Source organism: Hermetia illucens, chromosome 3 (assembly GCF_905115235.1).
Source record: "Hermetia illucens chromosome 3, iHerIll2.2.curated.20191125, whole genome shotgun sequence".
Lineage (NCBI taxonomy): Eukaryota > Metazoa > Arthropoda > Insecta > Diptera > Stratiomyidae > Hermetia > Hermetia illucens.
Window position 1 is genome coordinate 103,278,977 of NC_051851.1, and position 16,148 is coordinate 103,295,124.

The window sequence follows — 16,148 nt, forward strand, 5'->3', positions numbered from 1 at the left end:
TCTGCAGCTTGGGGCATTAGAAGATTTGTCCGACGCCGAAAGAAGATACCTTCCACGTCTTGGCCAGCAAAGCGAGAATTTGCCCGGAGTTGCTGTTATGAAAATATGAATGTTTACTGATGTGCTGAATGAGACGTCGAAATCCGGTATCTTATGAATGAATGAAAAATTGCCGCACTGTTCATGCATCTTTGTACTTTCCCGGCTTTCGTTGCTCAAGACAATCAAGATAATCTTATTATCATCTGGAAAATGCTAGCGGATTACAAAATTGGGAGTATTTTCTGAACATGTTGACTAGGAAAGAGCTTTGCCCTTACCATAGAATTTTTTGTAGTTTTCTTATGCACCGTAATCAAAGTGTGAATATTTTAACGGGAAGGTTGCAGTGGCGCTAGGCCCTGTCGGAAATATTACTTGGATCTTTTGTGCATCGATTCTGCCCATCTTGTAGCTAAATTAAACAAAATTTTTACGTTACGTGTTGAATCCTTAGTTTAGTTGAGGAATGCGTAAGCTATTGGCTTACATTCACAATTAATTATCGATTATGAATAATAGAAGATGGAAGAATAATTATAACAAATTCATCTTACATCAATGTCTTAGGTATAATGATTTAACTCTTTTTGGGTGACACGATAGTTAATTCTAATCATGTAAACAAAATACCTCCAAAAAAGATAATCCACCCGTATTGCAAAAATGTTCCGTTTGAATAATTTGAAATCATAAAGGGGCAATGATTTACGATCAGTAAAGAAGTGGATATCGTCCCCATTCGCTTCCAAAAAAAAGAACAAATGGCAGACGGTTGAAGGAAGAAATAGAGGGAGAAAATCATCTTATTTTTTTAAACATTTTATTGTACAGAAGTGGTGAAATTGGTTGTGGTAGGGGCCATACATATTGAATATAGCCTCATTCATATAGAATATGTGTTTAAAATTCTAAGCAAATCGGTTGACTAACTTGGGCCCAACTACTTTCAGAAGGAGTATTGGAAGTTTAAAAAGGATTTTCAAAAAACTTCCAAAATCATTTGCAGAATACTTCAGAGAATTTTTCCAAAAATTTTTTCGGGAGCCCGACCGCTTTCAAAAGGACTGCCTCACACTGTCTGTATGACCCGTGATTCTACGTATTGTTGGGAGAAAGAGTAAACACCCTAGCAGGGCATCAGCCACGTTACATCTGATGAATTCATGACTACGATTTCCTTGTTATGAGTGGAGAGATGTGAAAAAGATCAGAAAACTGATCTTACATTGAGCTCCATGCTCACAACCCGCAGAAATGTTCATCACGATTCTCAGGTAAATCTCAATCGTGAGATACATGAGATTGCCATTAAAGTATAAATTTAGAGGACAGACATTTGGCTAACATAACCGGGATATATTATGCTATAATGAAGAAGGTCATTGCCATAAAACGGTAATAAGCGAGAATGTACTCTCGGTGTTATATTTGAGTACCCCAGGGGGAACTAACTAACCCAGGAATTGATTATGATAATGAACCATATCATCAATATCCTCGTATTGAGAGTAATGATTAGCCATTAATTCAAAAACTAGCAAGGAGAGTGGTGGTGGCAGAGAGTACTCTCTCATACTGAAAATCCTTGCGGGACTAAGAGACTTTGTGAAAATTAAGTAGGGTGGTTTTAAAGTATTCTAATCATAATATATAAGCCGTTGTAGTAGTAAGTCATTGTAAGAAAATTAAATGAAGCAAATTAGAGAATTAGAGCTCTGGGACCTACCCTTTGACCACCCTAATCACGGCTTTCCATAACCATATTTTGCTCTTATGGGTCTTTTCTGGATGCTGTAATGTTGCCCACAGTCTCTTTCCCATTTGGAAAAGTGAGTGTTGTGTGGCTTAAATGCGATTTTCTTCTTAGTAGTTACTCCATAGGCCAGATATAAGCAGCAGGATTACTCTCGAGACCATTCAACATCAACAACGGTTTAAGACATGGATGCGTCCTGTTCAACCTGGCTCTCGAAAAACCGATCCGCGATGTAGATGCAAATGCAAGAAGCACCATCCCCTTCATGTCGACCCAACTACTGGTCTATACTGACGATATTGACATTATGGGGAGAACAATCCGAGATGTATAAACTGCTTTCATCCAGATCGAACAGGCGACGCGTGATCTTGGGCTGCACATTAATGAAGGCAAGACGAAGTACATAGTTGCAACGCCAGTACCAAAGAACAAAGAAGCGACAACATCAAATCGCACTGGTCAAATAAGGACAATAAAGATAAGAGACTGCAATTTTGAAATGTTGATAATTTCTCTTATCTAGGGTCGAAAATCGCAACCGATAAAGCTACTTTGATTGATATCTCACCAAATTGTCAAAGCTCTTATTGTACAACACAATAATCTTGCCAGTTCCAATGTATTCTTCGGAGACTTGGGTTCTTAGCAACAAAAATTGCGTATTGTTGGTTGCGTTTGAGAGAAGGGTCCTCCGAAAAATATTTGGCTCCCTACATGAGGATAGGCAATTCCGTAGCCTACATAACGACGAAATCTATGAGCGATATCACGACCATCTGGTTGTGGATAACATCCGGCTCAATAGGTTTCGGTGAGCGGGTCATTTAATTCGTATGGAAGAGGATGATCCAGCCCGGAACGCCTATAAGAGCAATATCTATGGTAGAAAGGACTCTGCCTGAGATGGAGGGATGTCTTAGCGTATTTTAAGCCAATCAAAAAAGTGAAGAAAAAATAGCCAAACAGATATAATTCCTTAAGGTAAAAGGGCAATCGCTTTACAAGCAAGAGGAGCGTGGAACGTGTTTCTCGGCTAATACAAGGGGCCGGGTGGCGTCTCACAGAAGTCGTTATAATTATAAAATACTTTCGAACGTCAATACTTTCGAAAAATAGATAGGAAACACAAGGCGCTCTACCTGCGCATGACCTGTTGAAGAGTTGAATATTGGGGGATTCATTAAGGAAGGCAGAGCCCCGCGGAAAGCCGCTTCGAGGGGTGACACTATGTAAATTCAGCTATACATAGATAGAGAAGATAATAGCCTGAGGCGTACCAATGCCCAGGAGGGCGCTCAGTGGTAACGAGCTTTTTGTGCATCGGTGGGCAACGGAAATTATCGAGCTGCAGAAGGAGTGTCGAACATTCCGCTATTTGGCACAGTATTCATACGATCGGGAGGAAGCAACCACCACAATGATGGTAGCTGCTAGTTGATGAGGTACAAGGAGATTCATGAAGACTTGGTTATAGACTTCTTCTTCTTCTTCTTCAGCCTTTGCCCCGTTCACAACCGGGGTCATGTCGTGATCGACTATGGGGATTGGTCGTCAAGAATTTAGTTTTATTTAGATTCACTATGAGACCGTGTTGCATGAGCCGATCATTCCACTTTTGGACAAGTTGCTCGAAATCATGATTACTATTAGACGCTAGCAAAACATTATCTGTATAAAGCATTGTATAGGGCGCTGGAGGTTAGATGTCCCGTGTGACAGTGCTCATAATAAGAACAATGAGCATTGGTGAGAGATCGCTCCCTTGATGGACACCACCAGACACAAACCGGTTTTGATATACCCGCCACACTTCGAACTTTGCTTTTTGGATCGTAGTAGAGCAATTGAACCCAGTGCACGAGTCCTTCCGGCACTAAGTGTTGTCATAGAGCATACCAGATGAGTTCGTATGGCACATGGTCAAACATCGACTCGTCGAAGTGATCCTTAAGACATTTTTTAGTTTAGAGCAAAGAGTTTCAGGGTTGACGTTATCATGGAGGTCGTGCATGCGTTTCATCGAACTGAGGCATACAGCCACCGATATCGTTGTGTTCTGTCCCCTCCTTTTCCTCTTTATCAGGTACTTTAACATACGCTGAATGCGTGGCAACTCTCTTGGGAAATGTCGAGAGCGGTTCAGACTTTCGCTACTCATCGAAAACCCCGATCATGTTTGCACCGATGTCATGAAGAAATTGATTGAAATTGGCACGATCTCCTGATTTTTGATGAGGCGGTGGACGATACCGATCACACCTGTTTTTTTTTGCGCAATGTGAGATGCAAGATGGGATTTTGCCAGGAATTCTGTGCAAACAGAGAACAGTGCCGACCAATTACGTTCGGGAAGGGATCGGTTGGCAGGGTTCAACAAACTAAGAACTTCATTTTCTCCTCCCGGATCTGAAGAATGCTTAAGGCTGGATAGGGCAAGGGCTAACCCGACGCATTGTGTCAAATGGTTCAAGGCTGGTTCTCTGGAGGGATATATGTAATTTTTTTGAAGAGTAGGCTTTATTTTCTTATTAGCGACATTTCATCATTTCCAATAGAGGAGCGCGATGGATTCATTCGTTTCAATGGGCGACCCCACTTTTCTTTTTTGCTTTTTATCGTTAGCAAATTTATATGTATAATTGATGTTTGACACTAAGGGTTTGGATTCCTTTGTGGTCCCGGGGGTGGTTATACTTACATCTGCTGCATGTAACACACAGCGTGTTTGAAGCAAACCGAAATCATAAATTGGGATGCATACAAACATATATCGTGAGTTGCAGTTCCGAAACATACTTAGGAAGTACAATTCAAAATAACTTCAACTAACAACCAAACCAGTTCTTAGTTCCTCTGTTCATTGCTACCTATTCACAAGTCTGTTTAATTAATTTTTAAAACATTAACGGCACTTTCTAGCGGAAATAGCGGCTTGCAGCTGGGACTCAAATTAAAATGACAACAACATCAACAACAAACACAACCAGCAATAGCCGAAATTTTGAAAAGGAGCAACAATAAATCCATTTGCTAGAAGCGCTAAGTTGCGACGGTCTATTGAAAAAGTAGAAAGGCCCACTGTCCCAATGGTGAAGGTGACTGGAAGTGAAAAAGGGAGTGATATTGAAGAAGCTAAGAATTCTGGCGACCAAAATGGAGATACGTCATTAAATTCGAGTTCAGAAAAGGAGCCACGAGATAAGATGACAAACTCGGAGTTGCCTGACACCCCTTTATCGGGAAAAAAGGGTGACCAACTCTCCAATCAGGCGGAGATGTAAATCATCTCACCGAAGAGGATGGACCTCATCCGAAAGACAAGAATAGAGGCAGAAAGGCTACTTAAGAAATGCGGAGTGGTCCTACGGAAAATGAAGGCTACTACCATCGTCCCGCGAAAAATCTCTATGGATGTCAAAAATGGCATAATGGAGATGGAAGAACACACAGAACACACCAGTGAAAATCGTGAAAGATCGCGAAGAGGAGCTGAGGAAAAGGTACATTGGTAGACCAGCAGCTGGTTGCCGAAAACGCAGTGCTCTCAACCCGCTGGAGGGGGGACAAAAAATCGACGGGATCTGCCGACGAAGACGCAACAAGAAGAATTCCGGTAACCAAGCGGACCAAGCAGCGTCGGCAACAGAAGAAAATTCAGCAACAACAACTATGTTGGATAGCGACAGCAGTGGCTCGACTGTTGTAAAGTTGACGTCGACTTCGACATCAGCGTCAAAGTAAAAGAGAAGGGGCCAACCACGATCAGAGGTCATTATGCCGAACGAAGGGAGATCTTTCGCCGAAGTCCGCAACAACGCTATACCAGAAAACGCTGGGGTAGATGTCAAATCTATCCGGCGGACTCGCACCAGCGATATACTTGTAGACAGTTCAGAGCATTCTAGGCACCGTTGAAATAAGGGATCTGGATTGTTTCACTAATATGGAAGAGGTGGAGGGGGCGATAAAAATGTGTGGGCAACTTTAAGGTGGGAGTTACGTCTGTTAAGTCCAGAGGATAAAAATCGGCCATTGTGACTGTCCCTGAAAAGACAGCGAGCCAACATTTTCATTGCGGAAAAATAAAGATTCGGGTGAATTATTTGCAGAATAAGGCAAAGGGCAGTTCCAATTCGCTGCTGGGTAGGGGTAGGACAGAAGCACTTTGTGTTACAAGTGTGGCGAACCCGGATGAAAAGCGAGAACTTCTGAATCAGGAAAGTGCTGTGTCCTTTGCAAAGACAGTGGTTTGCAGAAAAAATATGTGACTCATGTTCTCGGTTCTGGGCGCTGCCAGGTCTTTAAGAAAAGGTACAGACAGCGAAAAGTCAAGCACTATGATTTACATCTTGCAAGCGAACATGCATAGAGGTGCAACTGTTCACGACCTGATGTGCAAGAAAGAAGAGATGAAGCGCTCTCAGCGAACAGTATCGCTGCCATCTGGGTGAGAGACACGATTAACTTGCGAGTGCGGGCCCATGGTCTTGGGTTTTTTGTACAGAAGGACGTTTTCCAGCGTTTGCCTCACACCGAACGAATCTATGCAATCTTTTCGGAATAGGCTCGCCGCTCCCGGAGGACGAGATTAGAAACACGGAAGGGAGAATTTTATTAGGAGGAGATTTTAACGCCAGAGCCCTCGAATGGGGCATGCCTTAACCAGATTATCGAGGCGTAGAGATTCTAGAGATGGCCGCTAGGACCGAACTTATTGTCCTAAATACCGATAGGACTCCGACATGCCAGCGTCGTGGTTGCAAGGCCTTATCCTTCAAGTAATTTTGCTACGCTGTCCTTAGTGTCAGCGGCCCAACGATAGAAGGTACTGGAATATTCCATCAGTACATTTCCTTCGAAGTGATAATCGGCTCTTCCCAATTTTCCATCGAGAAAATCGACGTTGCAAAATTTGTCGAAACTTAAGAGTGGTAAATCAGCGACAAGACCCAGGTGCCGACAGAAGAACTGCAACTGAATCGCTAGTTCATTCAACAATGAGCCTTATTACTGCACCTTGTAATTATGATTATTATTCTGTTAAGGGGAAGTCGCACCGCGTCCTTAAAGAACATTGTGCCCCTGTTGCTGGTTATAGTGTACCTATTAATCATAGTATCAAGGAAGTCTATAACGGTTAGGAATTTTGGTATATTCCCTGCTTCCAGTTCTTTCGACTTGGCATCTGGTATTAAGTTTCTCCCAGATGACTCGGCATACTTTGCACAATTGCCGAGCACTGCCCTAGAACGTATATAGAGGTTTAATTACACTCCGTACAGAACCTGAAGGAACCGTCCGTAGATATCCCTAGCTTCCCTAGGTGATAGTTCAGCCGACAGTGACCTGTGAGGATTCCCACTATGATTCGGAGGTTCCTTTGGTGAGGTTTAAGCAATCTTTTGTGCGCTTGCGCTCGTATCCCCAATAAGCACCATGAACTACTCCGTTCCTGGTAGGTCCACCCAACGGTTCCTCTTCGTTTCTTAATGTCATAGCTATGAGCCCGGTTCCACAGAAGGGTTCTGGCCCATGTATAGGCTTGGCTAGTTTGTCCGCTGCCTCATTACGTTCCAACCCTACATGGCCTGGAACCCAGAGTATCCAGACCTTGTTGAACGAGCCGAGTATATTCAGTCCCCTAAGGGATTCCCATATCAGTTTAGGGTTCACCTGGTTGGATCTAAGTGTCTTGATCGCTGCTTGGCTGTCGGTGAGAATAGCAATGTTCTTCCCCCTGTAGTTCCTTTGCAGATTAAAGGAGGCACATTTGTCTATGGCGTATATTTCCGCCTGGAATATGCTAGTGTACCTGCCCATTGGCTCAAAGTACATTTTCCTCGGCCCAATGACACCGGCCGCCGCTCCCTCTGCTGTGAGGTATCCGTCAGTGTACCAAGTAATCAGTTGCTGGTTTAAGCCGTATGTCGCAGCCACGCTCTCCCAGTTTGCCTTGTTACTCCAACGTGTTTCAAACTTCTTATCGAAGTGAAACCTCGTTGTCATGTTATCCCTTGGTATCAATAATTCGGGATACACTGTAAAAAGTGTATCAATCTTCTTTCGGTTTTGGCAGCTCCCCGCCTCACTGATACTCCCGGCCATCTTGAATATTTTCCTCCGTGCCTGCATCTGTATGTGCAGATGGAGAGGGGTTAATCCTAGAAGGACGTCCAGGGATGCCGTTGGGCATATCGTCATTGCCCTACTGACACACTTGCAAGCCAATCTTTGGAGTTTGTGTAACTCCCTGCCTTGTGTGCTGAGTTCAGTTCTTTCTGTCCAGACTACCGCCCCATAGGTAATCATTGGCCTAACTATTGCAGTATATCTCCAAAGTAGTATCTTCGGGCTGAAACCCCATTTTTAAGGTTTTGTGTAAACACAAAACCTTATTAAAATCGGTTTACTGTCTGTCTGTCTGTCTGTCTGTCCGTCTGTCTGTCTGTCTTTTTTTTTTTTTTTTTTGTTGAGGAGGTGGAAATCTTCAAAAAGACACTGGTCTGGACACACCAGCGTGTGGGATTTTTACCCACTAAAACCACCCCCGACTCCCTCCCTGCCCCGCGGAACCACCATAAGGTATTACATCACGGGGCGGAGTCAGCTCACTCTAGCTTTGTCACCTTTCTTCTATACGCGGCGCACGTGACCGCGCTTTCCTCCTTTCCTCTGCCTTTCGCAGTTTATTTTGAATAGATGCGATCATGGAGTTGACCGCATCCCAATTCTCTTGATGTGCTAGCATTTTCGGTACCAGATTTTCTGGTACCAGCACCTCTCCTAGAGTCTCCTCTAGATTCCTCCTTTCTTCCACAAATCTCGGACAGTGGAAGAATACATGCTCTGGCTCCTCTGGGACTCCATTGCAATTTGGACAATCGGGTGAGGTCTCCAATTTAAACCTGTGAAGGTATTGGAGATATCCTCCGTGTCCCGTGAGAAACTGGGTGAGATTATAATTAGTCTCACCGTGTCGTCTCTCCAATCACTCCTTGATGGCAGGAATGAGCCTGTGCGTCCACCGGCCCTTTCCCGAGCGTTCCCACCGCTCTTGCCATCTATTTATGGATCTCTCCCTCTCAGCGTTCTTCGTCCGCGATGAGGAAGAGGTTGGCTTTGCATTGTATATATTCGCCATCTCATCTGCCAAGATGTCAATGGGCATCATTCCAGAGATGACGAATGCTGCATCATCTGAGACAGTCCTGAAGGCAGAGCATACCCTCAGGGCTGTCCTCCTATAGACTGAACTCAGTTTGGTAGCATTCCCTGACATCCACAACGCCTCCCTCCAAACTGGGGTCGCATAGAGCATGATCGAGGTCACCACCCTGGCTATAAGCAACCTAGAGGTATGCCGTGGCCCTCCCACGTTCGGCATCATCCTCGCCAGGGCCATACTAGCAGTGGATGATTTATCACAAACATACTGTAAGTGTTGCTTGTAGCTGAGCTTCCTGTCTATCACCACCCCCAAGTATTTGATGGTCGGCTTGGAAGTGATGATATGATTCCCGATTCTAACACAGGCGTAATTTCTCTTCCGGCGCTTAATGATGAGGACCGCTTCTGTTTTTTCCTCCGCAAGCGTCAAACCAGAGCTTTCCAACAAGCATTTGACAGCACTGATTGCCTCGCTTGAGTATAACTCAGCATCTTCAAGATGCTTTGCGACAACAACCGGCGCTATGTCGTCAGCGTAACCCACCACTGTGGCTTCCTCCGGAAGGGGAAGATTAAGTACATCGTTGTACATGATGTTCCACAATAGTGGGCCCAATACGGAGCCCTGTGGGACACCGGCGGAAACAACGTACTCCTGCGGTCCGTCATCAGTGTCATACCATAGCCTCCTTTCAGTTAAGTAACTATTGACGATAGCAGCGAGATAGGCGGGAATACCAATCTTCGCTAGGGATTTGCGTATTAGATTCCAATTGGCCGAATTGAATGCATTTTTCACGTCCAGGGTTACTACCACGCAATATTTGCTGGTACTACCCTTTCCGTGAATTGCATCTTCGGCCAAGCCAGTAACCAATTTGATGGCATCAATGGTTGATCTGGCTTTTCGGAACCCATACTGCCGATCTGAAAGGCCGCCTTGGCTCTCAACAACCGGGAGTAATCTATTATAGATTACCCGCTCTAACATTTTCCCCATCGTGTCCAAAAGACATATGGGTCGGTATGACGATGGTTCACCTGGAGGTTTACCAGGCTTAGGCAGAAGTACCAACTTCTGTCGCTTCCAAGCCGCCGGAAATATTCCTTCGGACATGCACGCTTCAAACAGCTCAGCGAACATGTCCGGCCTGGATTTCACGGCAAGTTTAAGGGCATTATTCGGCACTCCGTCCAGGCCCGGCGCTTTATTGTCTCCTATTCTGCTGCAGATCTCCATCAGCTCGTCTCTGGTGACTGGCGGAATTGCCGTCACATTCAGAGGTGGTTGGAATATGTCGGTGCTCTCCTCTTGCTGGGGGAATAACCCCTGGATGATTTTCAGCAAGAGGGTGGGACACGTGATCTGCGGAGAGGAGCGGCCTCTGAATCGTCCCATCACTATTCTGTAAGCACTCCCCCACGGGTTGATGTCCGCTTCTGAGCAGAGCTCCTTAAAGCATTTTGTCTTGCTTCGCTGGATGGCGAGCTTGAGGGTTTTGCGGGCTGCCTTATATGCGCACTCTTTCTGCCCCTGATCGACTCTACCTACCGCCCTCTGAGCCGCTCTTCTGGCTCGGTGGCAGGCTGATCGAAGACCGGTCAGTTCATCATTCCACCAGTAGTTTGGTCTTCTACTGGGGAATGAGCACCTCCTAGGCATAGACGCGTCACATGCTTTGGCGATGCATTGAGCCAGATGGACGGCTCTTTCCGTAGAGGCGCCAGCTATATCAGGTTGATCTAACCACACCTCTAAGAAGCTCTGCTCATCCAAAGATTTTGCAGACCAGCCTGAAACCTTTTTCGGTTTCGGGCATGATAGCTCTTTGCCCTGTGGCTCGACACATGTCTCAAAGAAGATTGCCTGGTGATCGCTGTGGGTGTAGCGTTCGCTGACGCACCAGGACATACCACGCGCCAGCGCAGGGCTGATAAAGGTCAGGTCCACAACCGACCCTGACCCCCCTTTCTGAAAGGTGTTTACGGCACCTTTGTTAGCCAAAACCATGTCCAGCTGCGCAAAAGCCTCTAATAGACTGCGCCCCTTAGCATTTGATTCTCTGCTACCCCACTCTAGGGCCCAAGCATTGAAATCACCAGCGACTTCGTCCCCTTGCGTCGAGAACAAGATTATCAAGCATTTGCTCGAATTCAGGCAGTGTCAAACTTGGTGGGGCGTAGCAGCTGTATACATATACACCACTTATTTTCGCCCACACAAAGCCACTGGCTGCCTGACTTGCAGTACATTGTATGGCTTGTCGACCACAAGCCCATATCGCCGCTCCACCAGTCGAATCTGTGACCCATACGCCACTGTGGCGGTTTCTGTACGGTTCACTTATGATGGCAACCTCCATCTTAGATTCGAACGTGGTCTGCTCAAGTAAATCCTGAGCGACCCTGCAATGATTGAGGTTTATTTGAATAAACCTCATTTTCTCATTGCAGTGAGCGCCTTCCTAAATTCCGGACATTTGGCACTTCCGGCAATGTGCCGGTTATCCCGTCCCTCTTTGGCTACGCACAATAGGCATTTGGGGTCCCTATTGCACTCTCTGGCAATATGGCCTTTCTCCCCACACCTTCTGCATCGATCGGACCGATCAATGTTGCTGGTGCATGCCTTCGCGAAGTGCCCAAACATGAGGCATTTAAAGCACCTCTTTAGTGAAGTTTGCTCCCTTAAACGGCAAACAACCCATCCAATCCGAACCCTTCTGGCAGCTAACAACATCTGCACTGCCTCCGCTGGCACTCGTATGGTGGCCGTTTGAGTGCCACCATAGGCTTTCCGTAGACCGACAACAGACTCCTCTGTAAGTTCTTTCAACTTGAATTGCTCCTTCAGAGCAGTACAAATTTCTCCTTTCGATGTAACTTCATCGAGATCCTTACATTGAAGGTAGATCTCATGTTTTTGGGCACGCACTGCGGCATTCTCCCCAAGTGAGTTTTTCACTTGAGTGCGAAAGTCATCAGTTTTGCCACCGCTGGATCTTTTCAGCTCGAACATGAGATCCCCTTTCTGGGTTCTTCGGATTCTGTTCACATTTCCGCTCAGATCTTTTAGGTCGGGATCAGCTTTGACCTTTTTGAGTATCTCCGCGTAGGACAGATTGCCCTTACTGGAGATAACAATCGCATCCGGACGAGTTCGCAATTTTGCTTTTCCTTTCGCTTTTTTGTTGGTTACTTTAGTCCATCCATCGTTTTCGTTCGTCTTGGGCTTCGCAACGCTGGTCGAGTTTCCTAGATTCGAGGTATGCTTTCCTCCTTCTGAACTGTTGGTGTTGGTTTTCCGGATGTCCTGTCCGCCTTTTTTTCTCTTAGGCGCCTGCTGATTATTTAAAGGATCCCCCTCTTTTTCACGTACTCGCTTATTTCGCTGGGATTCGATGGTAGTACGGTTAGGCGTCACTTGGGTCGCTTGTGATACTGTTGGCACAGCGGGGTTCGGCGTGTTGTTATTATTCTTCTCCTCCATCTGTGATCTATTATAGAGAACTCTAATGGCCCTCACCATATTCTTTATGGCTTGGTGCACGTTGTGCTTGTCCTTGATAAACTCGGACAGCTCAACTATCTTTGCCCCAAGCTGGGTGAAGGGTAATTCCTCCGGATCGGGACTCCGCTCCTTATAAGCCCCGACAGGGTTACTCCTTTTATACGCTGTTTCACTTTTGCCAGTTATTGACCTTGCCTGTACTTTTTCCTTCATCGCCTTTAGCATTGGTGGAGATCTCAAAGTTGATGAGCTTCTTTTGAATGGATCCTTATCTTGTTCCTGGAGCACCTCTTGCTGTCGCGCATCTTGAACATATGCTGTGGGTGTTGTTACAGTTTTTGTCGTCCAACGATCCATCTTCAGTTCATCCTTGGTTGTTCTTGCTACTGGTGTTCTCGGTAAGGTCGCACTTCGCTTGAACACTTCCTTCTCCTGATCCAAATCACTTGTAACATTATATGCCAAGGTGGCCAAGTTGTCCACCACCGAGGCACTGCGGTCGAGGGATATCGACGACCGGGAGCCCGCTTGCTCACTCCCAAAAGCCGCCGGTACTGGGGTTCCGAGCCCCTGCACCGTAAGTTTACTCCTTCTCTCGTCTTCCATGGTGGTTTTATGTTCTGGGTATCCTTCCCATAGCCATTTTGGTCCACGCACCAGAGATGAGCAAACACTAGCCCATACACAGTCAGAAAAGAAAAGTGCATGAACACATATTTACACATCAATAGGTATGCCCCTATCCGCCACCTGGGGTCGCGCCTGATGGGAGATCTGGTAACTCCTCTGTCTGTCTGTCTGTCTGTCCGTCACACGCATTTTTCTCGGAGACGGTTATAGCGATTGACACCAAATTTGGTAGAAAGGTGGGAACTGTGAACGCTCACGCATACAGTGAATTACATCCTTTTACGTCGAATTTAAGGGGGGGGTCCTCATACATGCAAAAGGGAGGTGTAAAATTTTTTTTCATCAAATATAGTCATGTGGGGTATCGAATGAAAGGTCTCGATTAGTACTTTTCAAAGCCGATCTTAGTTTTGACATTCGTTGGAAGGGTGGGGAGGGCGGGGGGTGGAAAGTGATCACTTCTTTAAGGGGGCCATTCTCAGGAACTACTAAACCGAAAAATCTGAAAAAAATCAGGAGGCTGCCACTATATGGTGCCTGGGCTCCGAAATACCTTCCATGCCGGTATCTGTTTAAATAAAGTTAATAATAGTATATTACTACATTTTTTTGTAATTGGTTGGAAACCCCCCTTAAGTTCACCCTAGTACTATGAAATTTTGCAGTGATATAGGCTATAATATAGAGCATGATCTTACCAAGTTTGGTGGAAATCGCACTATTACTAACAAAGTTATAATACCTCAAATTTGTTGCTTCTTTGAAAATTGAAGACTATGAATGTCAATATCACCCGAAACTGGATACTCTCACATAATAGATGGATATATTACGTGCTACGTACTAAGAAATACACAAAACCTTTCGTACCTGAAGCGTCCAGCTTCCGGTTTCCCGACTTGTTATGGTTTTGTGTAAAACAGGGAGGAGGAGTAAAACAAAAACCTTATTAAAATAGGTTTATTGTCTGTCTGCCTGTTCGTCTGTCTGTCTGTCTGTGTGTCACACGCATTTTTCTCGGAGACTGTAGCAGCGATTGACACCAAATTTGGTGGAAAGGTGGGAACTGTAAATGCTCACGCATACAGTGAGTTACATCTTTTTACGTCGAATTTAAGGGAGGTCCCCATACATGCAAAAGAGTGGTGTAAATTTTTTTTACTCCAAATATATTCATGAGGGGTTAGTTCTGTCATTTGTTGGAAAGGCGGGGAGTTCGGGGGTCGAAAGTGATCATTTATTTAGCGGGACCATTCTCAGAAACTACCCAACCGAAAAATCTGAAAAAACAGGAGGCCACTATAGTGGCTAGGTTCTGAAATACGTTTCATAACGATATCCCTTCAAATAAAGTTAATAATAATATATTATCATAATTTTCAGTAATTGACTGCAGAACCCCCCTTAAGTTTATCTTAGTACCACGAAATTGCACAACGTAGGTTATAATATAGATCTTATTTCTACCACTTCTATGGAAATTCATGATTTTGAATGTCAATATCACCCGAAAGTGGATATTCTCACATAATATATGCATATATTGCGTGTTACGTACTAATGGGACAAATTCACACTAAAATGTCTTTATAAAAGAAATACACAAAACCTTTCATATCTGAAGCGTCCGTTTCCCCGATTTGTTTTTCTTGCTATGGACCTACAAGTCATCAGAGCCCCCCTGAATGGTACTATGGTGGTTTTGGTTGGATTAATCCACAGTCCCACCTTCCTGCACCTGGCACTTGTAACCCTTAGTCCAGTTTGGATTCCTCATATTTGCCCCTACAGATTAAAATAATGTCGTCCGCGTAACCCTGGACTTATATTTCAGTATTTGTTAGGACGTACAGGAGTTCGTCCACTACCATACTCCACATAAGCGGGGATTATACCCCGCCCGGTTGACAACCTTGAGTAGTATTCATGATAATAGAATTTGTACCTGTTGGTACTTCTATTTGCCCACTCTCTAGCATTTTGCCCATCCAGAAAGCCAGGATGTTTGCCACTCCCTTGCGGCTCAGGGCATTTTGTATCTCTCAATGCGATATATTGTCGACTGCTCCTTCGATATCGAAACAAGTTGGGATACCAAACGAACATTGAGCGATATCGAGTTGCAAAAGATGCAACTTTGCAAAGTCAGCAATTTGCACCCTTTGTTCACTTAACTATAAAATATAAAGTAGAATTGATCTAAGTCTTTAGTCTTTGGCAAATTTTCGCACAAAATAAAGCTTAATTACTCCAAGTAGTTTCTCGATTCTTTTATTTTTAAGATGATGGCAAATTAACTTGTAACTATATATGCACAGATATAAATTGATCGTACCCATATTTCCGATTTAGTTCGTGCACAAAAGTATACATATGTACATATATAATACGCATATTAGATACGACTGGCCTACATACACACCTGTCTGTTTGGAGTAATTGATATTCATATACAAATAACTAAAAAACTAAAACAAAATAATTCTTTGGTAAACTTCTAAATTGTGGAAATATATTGTTATTAACTTTATTTGTATAGATATCGGAACCGGATATATTTTGAGGCCTAGATTTAGTAGAGATTTTTTTCAGATTTTTACGTTGGATATATTCTGAGAACGAGACCCGTTACACTGTTTGTGGGTCATATTTTGAGCCCGCATCCCCCTATGTTTGACCCGGTGTCCAATATGGAACCAGTTTCGAAAAGTACTAATTGAGCCCTTTTGTTTGATACTCCACATGGCCACATTTTATGAAAAAATATTGTGCACCCTCCATTCACATGTATGGAGAGCCCCCTTAAACTTACCACAAAGTAGTGCTACTCCCTGCATGTAAGGAGAACAACAGATTACACTTTTACCAATTGTCGTGACAATCGATCGAGCCGTTTCCGAATAAATCGGGTGTGACAGACAGACAGACAGACGAACAGACAGACATCGAACCGATTCTAATAATGTTTTGTTTCAGACAAAACCTTAAAAATTACGCAGTGCTATTTGTTTTGTTTTTATGGCATCCCTTAGTACATCC